Source organism: Ranitomeya variabilis, chromosome 2 (genome assembly GCF_051348905.1).
Source record: "Ranitomeya variabilis isolate aRanVar5 chromosome 2, aRanVar5.hap1, whole genome shotgun sequence".
In the NCBI taxonomy this organism is placed as follows: Eukaryota; Metazoa; Chordata; class Amphibia; order Anura; family Dendrobatidae; genus Ranitomeya; species Ranitomeya variabilis.
Window position 1 is genome coordinate 597,523,909 of NC_135233.1, and position 9,168 is coordinate 597,533,076.

The 9,168-nt window shown below is 40.0% G+C and overlaps 1 long non-coding RNA gene across 3 annotated transcripts in view; it reads left to right on the top strand.

Annotated features, from left to right (window-relative positions):
* Positions 1-8,022: 8,022 nt before the first annotated feature.
* The window catches only part of LOC143807220 (uncharacterized), an 852,709-nt gene continuing 851,563 nt past the window's right edge, over positions 8,023-9,168 (top strand). For all 3 annotated transcript variants that reach the window (XR_013221675.1, XR_013221676.1, XR_013221674.1), the window contains exon 1: positions 8,023-8,695. This is a non-coding gene — a long non-coding RNA (uncharacterized LOC143807220). The remainder of the gene's footprint in view (positions 8,696-9,168) is intronic.

Here is a 9,168-nt window from a genome sequence, read left to right on the forward strand (position 1 = left end):
CAAAACCACAGCCATTTTTCCACAGCTGCAGCAGTTACAAGGTAGTACAGCCTTGATAAGTGATAATGACCCTTACATAAGTCGATACAAGTCATTGAATGACCCCTGATCGGCTGTGTACAAGCCAATTGCCCGTATAGACTGGCGAACATTGTAATGTTTACATAGGATGTTGTGACAATAACAGGGGCTTTTATGCCTGCCTAAAAGTCATCGCACCCCACAGTGCCGACAATGCTGGAACGGTGCGGACCTGCAGTGTTTTTGTACCCATTCCATTAGGCTATGTGCACACGTTGCAGATTTTGCTGCGTATCTGCAGCAGATCCGCATCTGCGGGTCCGCAGCAGCTTTCCATGCGTTTACAGTACCATGTAAACTTATGGAAAACGCAATCCGCAGGCCCATGTTGCGGAAAAAACACGCAGAAACGCTGTGGTTTACATTCCGCAGGATGTCAATTCTTTGTGCTGATTCTGCATCGGTTTACACCTGCTCCATAATAGGAATCCGCAGGTGTAAAACCGCAAGTGGAATCTGCACAAAATCCGCATAAAAACTGCGGTAAATCTGCAGGTAAAATGAAGTGCCTTTTACCTGCGGATTTCTAAAATCCGCTGCGGAAAAATCCGCAGAGCTCCTTTCTACATGTGCACATACCCTTAGGGCTGTCCCACACGTCCAGATAATTCCGGTACCGGAAACAATCGGTACCGGAATTATCCGTGTCCGTGTGCCCCTACGTTTCTTGTGTACATCAGTGTGTCACACTTGCGGCACACGTGTGCCGCCCGTGTTCCCACTGGGTACCACACGCACCGTGCTGGGTACCACACGTACTACCAGCATCTGGTGCTGAAGCTGCGATTCATATCTTCTCTCCAGCAGCGTTTGCTGCAGAGAAGATATGAATAATAGTGTTTAAAATAAAGATCTATGTGTCCGCCGCCCCCCCACCCCCTGTGCGCCCCCCCACCCCCTGTGCGCCCCCCCGCTGTTCAGAAAATACTTACCCGCCTCCCTCGCTGCTTCCTGGTCTGGCCGCGGCTTCTAGTGTATGCGGTCACATGGGGCCGCTCATTTACACTCATGAATAGGCGGCTCCACCCCTATTGGAGGTGGAGCCACATATTCATGAGTGTAATCGGTGGCCCCACGTGACCGCATACAGTAGAGAAGCCGCGGCCAGACCAGGAAGAAGCTACAGCCAACGTGGGAGCGGGTGAGTATTTTCAGAACAGCGGGGGGGCGCACAGGGGGTGGGGGGGCGCACAGGGGGTGGGAGGGCGGGGGACACATGGATCTTTCTTTTAAACACTATTATTCATATCTTCTATGCAGCAAACGCTGCTGCAGGGAACATATGAATCGCGGCTTCAGCACCATGTGGGGGGGACAGCGCTTACTGTAGCGCTGTCTCCTGCACGCAAACGGACTGCAGACGGAGAACGTCCGTGTGCGGTCCGTGTTTTACACGGACCCATTGACTTTAATGGGTCCGTGTAATACGTGCGCTCCCTCTCAACTCACATACGTCATTGGCATTGGCACGTATTCACACAGCGCCGACCACTGAACACATTCATGTATGTAAAATATTCACCAAAACCTTATTAATTTTTACACTAGTAGATACTGCTTTTACTTCCCGTGTTACAATATACGTATGGATAGCTGGAAGGAAAGGATGCATTAATCTTATCGGAGAAATATGAGATGGAAGTTGCCATTAGCATCAAAGCATATGTCCATGATTACTGCGTAACGAGGTGGTGGCGAGCTAATGGTGAAAATCAAAAGCAGGCAAAACATCACTGGACACTGGATGTTACCAAATCTTATGTCTAATCCATAGGCACTTTACTTAGTGGAGATGAATATGTGACTTTGGGATTTGGGAGGTTTTTTTTTCTGCATCATATATCATAACTTTCTCAGAGAATGCTGAACGTGCAGGCCTATGTAAAAGATAACACGTGTACAATAGCAAACTAATCTCAGCTGCACCTCTTTTACTTTAATAGAGTGGTATATCACTGTAACCATACAGTCCTGTGGGTCTTAATGACATTCAGCATTTCCAGCCTTTATCCAGCGATCACTCAAGGTTTTTTTTTTTATTTAACAGATAATATGAAACCAGTTTGTTACTTGAAAATCCTGCATCTCAAGGGTTTTAATGCAGACTTTCATCAGTGGCCTCTAGACTGTAATCCCCACTATCTCTGCATTATCTTCACACCGACAGTATGAATTGTAGTCCAGCAAGGCTAGTGATCATACAGTCGTCATGCTCTAATTATCATAGAAAGGCACTTATCCTGCAGGCCCTATTACTTGGGTCTCATCCATTTCCATCACTGGCTCCCGTAGTCACACTGTTCAGCAAGTATTTATTGATGAATTTCCAGCATTTGCATCGTTACCCATTGCTGTACTAATAAAACATCAAATCAAAAGAGTTAGCAATTGGCAATTCTGTGCTTTTTCTTGTCATCGGTATAATAGAGTATTGTATATGTGCATTTGTGTGTGTACTGTAATTGTTTTTGTGTATATGTATATGTTTTTGTACATAGGTGCATGTGTACAGTATATGTGTATTTGTGTATGTACTGTAAAGTTATGTGCACATGTTCAGGATTTTTGCGGTTTTTTTTGCCTTTTTCCGGCCTTTTTCTGCGGAAAAAAATGCTAAAAAAAGCTTACATTAAGCATCCAATCATTTCAATGCATTCCGCAATTTTTGTGCACATGCTGCGTTTTTTTTTTCCACAAAAAAAAGGTATCACGGTAAAAAACGCAGCATGTTCATTAATTTTGCAGATTTTTTGCATTTTGCCGCTATATTATTGCATTGGGAAGTTCTGGAAATAAAACGCAAAAAATCAGCAAAATAAAATCGCAAAAAATGCGATGAAAACACGAGCGGAAAATGTCCGGTTTTGTTCAGTAAAATTCTGCAGAAGTTCCTGAACGTGTGCACATAGCCTAATTGTTTCTGTGTGTATGTACACATATGTGCATGTGTACAGTAAATGTGTATTTGTATTTTTTGTGTACGTATGTACATGTTTATATATATATATATGTGCGTGTACATGTCTGTTTATGCATGTATGTATTTGTGAGTATGTTTATATGTGTATACTTGTGTGCATCTGTATGAGTGTATATGCTTGTGTATTTGTGTATGTATTTGTGTTTATATGTATAGCTTTTTATGCATGTATACATTTGTGGAATATGTGTACAAGTAAGCAAAAATATGTCCTGATTTAGATCAGTATGCTTTTATTACATAATAGATAAATTCTAAAACCATATTACAAATATGCCTCAGAAGTAGGACACCGGCATTAGGACTATAGTACAGTGGTAATATGTAGATATGTTTATAATTGCGGAGAGGTAGTACCTCATTAGAGTCACTGCCTGGGAACATTAAGTGCTGTGTCCCTATACCCGACGCGCGTTTCGCCCTGTTTTTTCCAGGCGCGTGTGTGTATGTGTGCATTTGTGTGTATGTGTGCATTTGTGTGTGTGTACACGTATACTTGTATATTTATTTGCATTTGTATGTTTAAATGTATGTGCGTGTGTGTGTGCATACATAGGTATATATACAGTACAGACCAAGAGTTTGGACACACCTTCAAATTTAAAGATTTTTCTGTATTTTCATGACTATGAAAATTGTACATTCACACTGAAGGCATCAAAACTATGAATTAACACATGTGGAATTATATACTTAACAATAACGTGTGAAACAACTGAAATTATGTCTTTTATTCTAGGTTCTTCAAAGCAGCCACCTTTTGCTTTGATGACTGCTTTGCACACTCTTGGCATTCTCTTGATGAGCTTCAAGAGGTAGTCACCGGGAATGGTTTTCACTTCACAGGTGTGCCCTGTCAGGTTTAATAAGTGGGATTTCTTGCCTTATAAATGGGGTTGGTTGGGATCATCAGTTGTGTTGTGCAGAAGTCTGGTGGATACACAGCTGATAGTCCTACTGAATAGACTGTTAGAATTTGTATTATGGCAAGAAAAAAGCAGCTAAGTAAAGAAAAACGAGTGGCCATCATTACTTGCAGTGGCAAAAACCATCAAGCGCTACAAAGAAACTGGCTCACATGAGGACCGCCCTAGGAAAGGAAGAGCAAGAGTCACCTCTGCTTCTGAGAATAAGTTTATCCGAGTCACCAGTCTCAAAAATCGCAGGTTAACAGCAGCTCAGATTAGAGACCAGGTCAATGCCACACAGAGTTCTAGCAGCGGACACATCTCTACAACAACTGTTAAGAGTAGACTTTGTGCAGCAGGCCTTCATGGTAAAATAGCTGCTAGGAAACCACTGCTAAGGACAGGCAACAAGCAGAAGAGACTTGTTTATGCTATAGAACACAAGGAATGGACATTAGACCAGTGGAAATCTGTGCTTTGGTCTAATGAGTCCACATTTGAGATCTTTGGTTCCAACCACCATGTCTTTGTACGATGCAGAAAAGGTGAGCGGATGGACTCTACATGCCTGGTTCCCACCGTGAAGCATGGAGGAGGAGGTGTGATGGTGTGGGGGTGCTTTGCTGGTGACACTGTTGGGGATTTATTCAAAATTGAAGGCATACTGAACCAGCATGGCTACCACAGCATCTTGCAGCGGCATCCAGTTTGCGTTTAGTTGGACCATCATTTATTTTCAACAGGACAATGACCCCAAACACACCTCCAGGCTGTGTAAGGGCTATTTGACCAAGAAGGAGAGTGATGGTGTGCTACGCCAGATGACCTGGCCTCCACAGTCACCAGACCAGAACCCATTCAAGATGGTTTGGGGTGAGCTGGGCCGCAGAGTGAAGGCAAAAGGCCCAAAAAGTGCTAAGCATCTCTGGGAACTCCTTCAAGATTGTTGGAAAACCATTCCCGGTGACTACCTCTTGAAGCTCTTCAAGAGAATGCCAAGAGTGTGCAAAGCAGTCATCAAAGCAAAAAGGTGGCTACTTTGAAGAACCTAGAATATAAGACATAATTTCAGTTGTTTCACACTTTTTTGTTAAGTATATAATTCCACATGTGTTAATTCATAGTTTTGATGCCTTCAGTGTGAATGTACAATTTTCATAGTCATGAAAATACAGAAAAATCTTTAAATGAGAACGTGTGTCCAAACTTTTGGTCTGTACTGTATATATGTACATACTTGTGTTTTAATGTATGTATTTGTGTGTGTATGCGTGTAAGAGTGTATGTATGTTTGTATGTACGTGTTTATTTGGGTGTATATATGTGTATGAGTGTATATGTGTGTGTGTATATACTTCTGTGTATATGTGTGTACTTGTGTCTATATACATATGATGCATATGTATTATATGCAAAATATAGTGATAATAATAATGATAGGAAGAAGCAGAAGAACTGTCCTAATACAGAGTGAGAACATAAAGCCCAGTGCAAAATCTAAGTACTAACAATAAGAGAAGTAATAATTAATGTATCATACTGAGATGGTGACAATTGTAAAGCTTATCAGTAAATCGTGTAGTATGAGATTAAATAATGAAATTTGGGGGTGTTCTCCTAATTTAGTGATGAAGTCCAGACCTCCTCCCAGTTCTATACTAAGGACAATCAGAAGGATAGTCTTGCGCCTCGATGCAAAATCTTGCAGCACTCGTCTCTAGCAGAGGGTCATTGGGCTCCTGTACACCCACTATTTTAAGCCCTTGGTAACTGTAAAGCATTAAGGGGTAACATCACAAATTCTCAGAGATTCTATACTCTATACTTTGCATGTTAAAAGTATAATTTATTTCAGTGCCTTTTGCTTAATGCTACGTTTTCCTGTTGTTGAACCCATATCATATCGATAATATTAAGTTAAAAAAATATATATATGTACATATAATATAAGGCATAATTAATCATACACATCTGTACTCTGCTAATCACTGCAGACCTGGATTTGATACAAAAGAATCCCGTAATGATGCCGCGTGTCATGCTCACTTTGGCCCTTAGAGGGCAGTGGTTTTCCACTTATGTTCCTCGCGGCCTAGCTATTTGCATAGGATGTAAATCTGTTGTGCTCCTCTCTTTTTATGATTGCAGCTGACCTAATACTTCTCTTTCAATTGGATCTAATGCTGATCACATGAAGAGATGTAAGCCGGCACATAATAACACAATCTAACGGCTTATCATACAATGACAAAGCGCGCCGTTATCTGCCTGTCATATTTATAATATCATAAATATCGCACAACATGGCATATATGTAACATGACCTACGACACGGAGAGAAATGTCTAGGGTTCTAATGCCAGGAATTGGATACCGTGCCCCGGTGCGGTCATTAGGCGCAGGAATGCTTTTGGTTTTTAATAGAACTCCTATTTCGCCATAAATAAGAACAATCCTAATTCAAGGAGAGATCAGGATACAAGGTATTTCCTCTCCTCTCTCCCCGGCGCTATGCATACACATGGTAAACACAAAGGGGACTGTTTCCCCAATGCGGTAATGTCCCCCTCACATGTGCGCTCACCTTATTATTGCTAACAGGCTGGTTAGCATTGGGTCACCTCTGCCTCTCCGGCGTCCCTCCGCAGGGTCACTTATCTCCAGGCTAGATTTCGGAGGAGGAGGGTTTATGCATTCTCTCATCCCACTTGCTCTTATTATTTTCTGTTTGTCCCCTGTCATATTTTTCGACTGTCTGCCTGACAAGAGATTGGCAACATTAACCCCTTCCCGTCGAGCACGTCGCTATAGGTCTCCCGCGTCTGGCGTCCTCACGAAGACCCTACCTACCTGTTTCCTTTATTTTTCCTTGTGCCAGAAATTGACTGTTCTCATTAATATACCCTTTATGTGGCCTATATAAAAAAAATAATAATACAATTTTTTTTAATTTTTTTTAGTGGGAAGAAAATACCCTTTATGTGGCCTATCAAAAATAATAATACAATTTATTTATTTTTTTTAATCTACATATTTTTTTTTAAATTATTTTATTGTGTGCGCATGCTTTACAAAAAAAATGAGGTCCCTATTCTTGGTTTTGCAATTTTTGCAAGCATCCATTATAATTATACTTGTGTGTTATTTTGCAGCCATTTTTTTGAGGGGGGTCTTGATTTGTAATGGACTGTGAAAAAAAATGATTATGCTTTGTGACTACAGTTCATTAGTTATAACCTCCGAAATATAGGACACTCTGTATTTTTTTAAATGTGTGGATTATTTCCGTAATAAAATTCCTTCCTCAAAAAGCAGCAAAGCAGACGCCAGCGAAATCCTGATTTTTTTTTTTTTTTTTTATTGAGAAGGCATATAATTCATTTCTTCCCTATCTCTGCTCACCATCCCCCATGTTCCTGCCCAAAAATGAATGTGCTGAAATACTATTAGGCTGTCTGGTTATGTATTTTTGATGAGCCCATGCAAGACACTGGCTGACCCTGCACGGCACGTGTTAGAATTGCACCGAAGAAGCTTTTCATTTTAAGTTATGCTATCCAGTCTAGGTGACCTCTATTAAATAAAAAGGGAGCAAACAACCTTTCCTGCGGCCTTTGGGACCTTTTCCTTCAAAGATTTTTTTTTTTCTATTATCATGTACATTAAATGTAACATTACTATCTTTACGGCCGAACATATTTTCATTCTTTATTGCAGAAGGATTTAAAAAAAAAAAAAAAAAAAAAGCATTATTTCTATAGAAGGTGGAATCTAGAATCCAGTCTATTGAAATTACCTTTTTTTTTTATTCCCGAAGAGACAAAGCTGGAAAACAAAACATTTTCTTTTTTTTTTTTTCCATAAAAAAAAATAGGAAAAATAATGTAGCCGTTCACGTGAGCCAAGAGTTCTGTTTCAAATAAAAGAAAGAATTTTTATTTGGGTATTTGTGTAACCCTTAAGTTCACTTAAAAATTGCTTTTCTTAGCATATCAAACTCGTCTTATCTCTTGATTTTTTTATTTATAAAATTTCTCATTGTGGTGTGAAATCTTGAATAACGAGGATGTCCTGGTACAGAACACGTAGCCGCTTCTCATGTATCTAGTAATACATAAATATAGTATTATTCTAAGCTGGTCGTACACTCACCCTTTTTTTTATTTTAATTATGTTTTAATATTCTTTTATATTATTTTAATATATATTTTTTTAATATTTGTCGTCCACTTGCCTATTTTTGTTTTTATTATTATCTTGCACATGGATCATTTACATGTTTACTTTTTTTTTTCTCCCTTATTTTGATAATTATTTTTTAATATTCTTCTATATTATTTTAATATATATTTTTTTAATGTTTGTCGTCCACTTGCCTATTTTTGTTTTTATTATTATTTTGCACATGGATCATTTACATATTGACTACTGGAGCCCCTTATTTTGAGAGCTATTTCTAAAGGACCCACCCCAAGTCATGTCCTCCCCCTTGAGCCGTACACTTCGTGACTGTTCACTTAACATGGAGTTGTCTTTTATTTTTTTATTTTTTTTTATAAACCCAGGCACAACACACACAGAAAGAGGAGGAGGAAGGAGGGAGAGAGAAAGAGAGAGAGAGGTAAAAACTAAAAACCCTGAAGGACGGGTCTCAAAAAAATCTAAAGAAACCGCGGGGAATTTCCTTTTTTTTTTATAAGACCAAGAGAAAGCAAGGCGTCTTGCGGTAAGGCTGCTTCTTTTTTTTTTTTGGTGTCCATCTACTTAGTTGTCTAATTGTGGCTTCCTCGGAGGACTGGAGATTGATGGGTGTGGAAAATGAAGGAAGTCCTAGGAGGGTGGCACTCATGTAAATATGCAGATTGGGTGGCAGGGCTGCCTTGTTGACACGTGTACGTGTTTCTTGCCTCTCCCCACCTCCCCATCTGATCTTCTACAGATCGCTCTTGTTCCTTGTGATCACCGTGTAGAAAAAAGGGGGAATGAATGTGTGTGTGCAGGGAAAGGAGGGTTGTAATAAAAATATTACCGAGCTGGAGGGCATCGCTGCCAATTTCCAATATTAATCTGTGCCTTTTATTTTATTTTTTTTCTGTCTGCATTTGCATGTCAAAGTAGTGAAGGTGCGAAGAGCAGAGATTAGTATTGAAATGACATAATGATGTAATGATTAAAATCGGATGACTTCTGGAGGGAGGT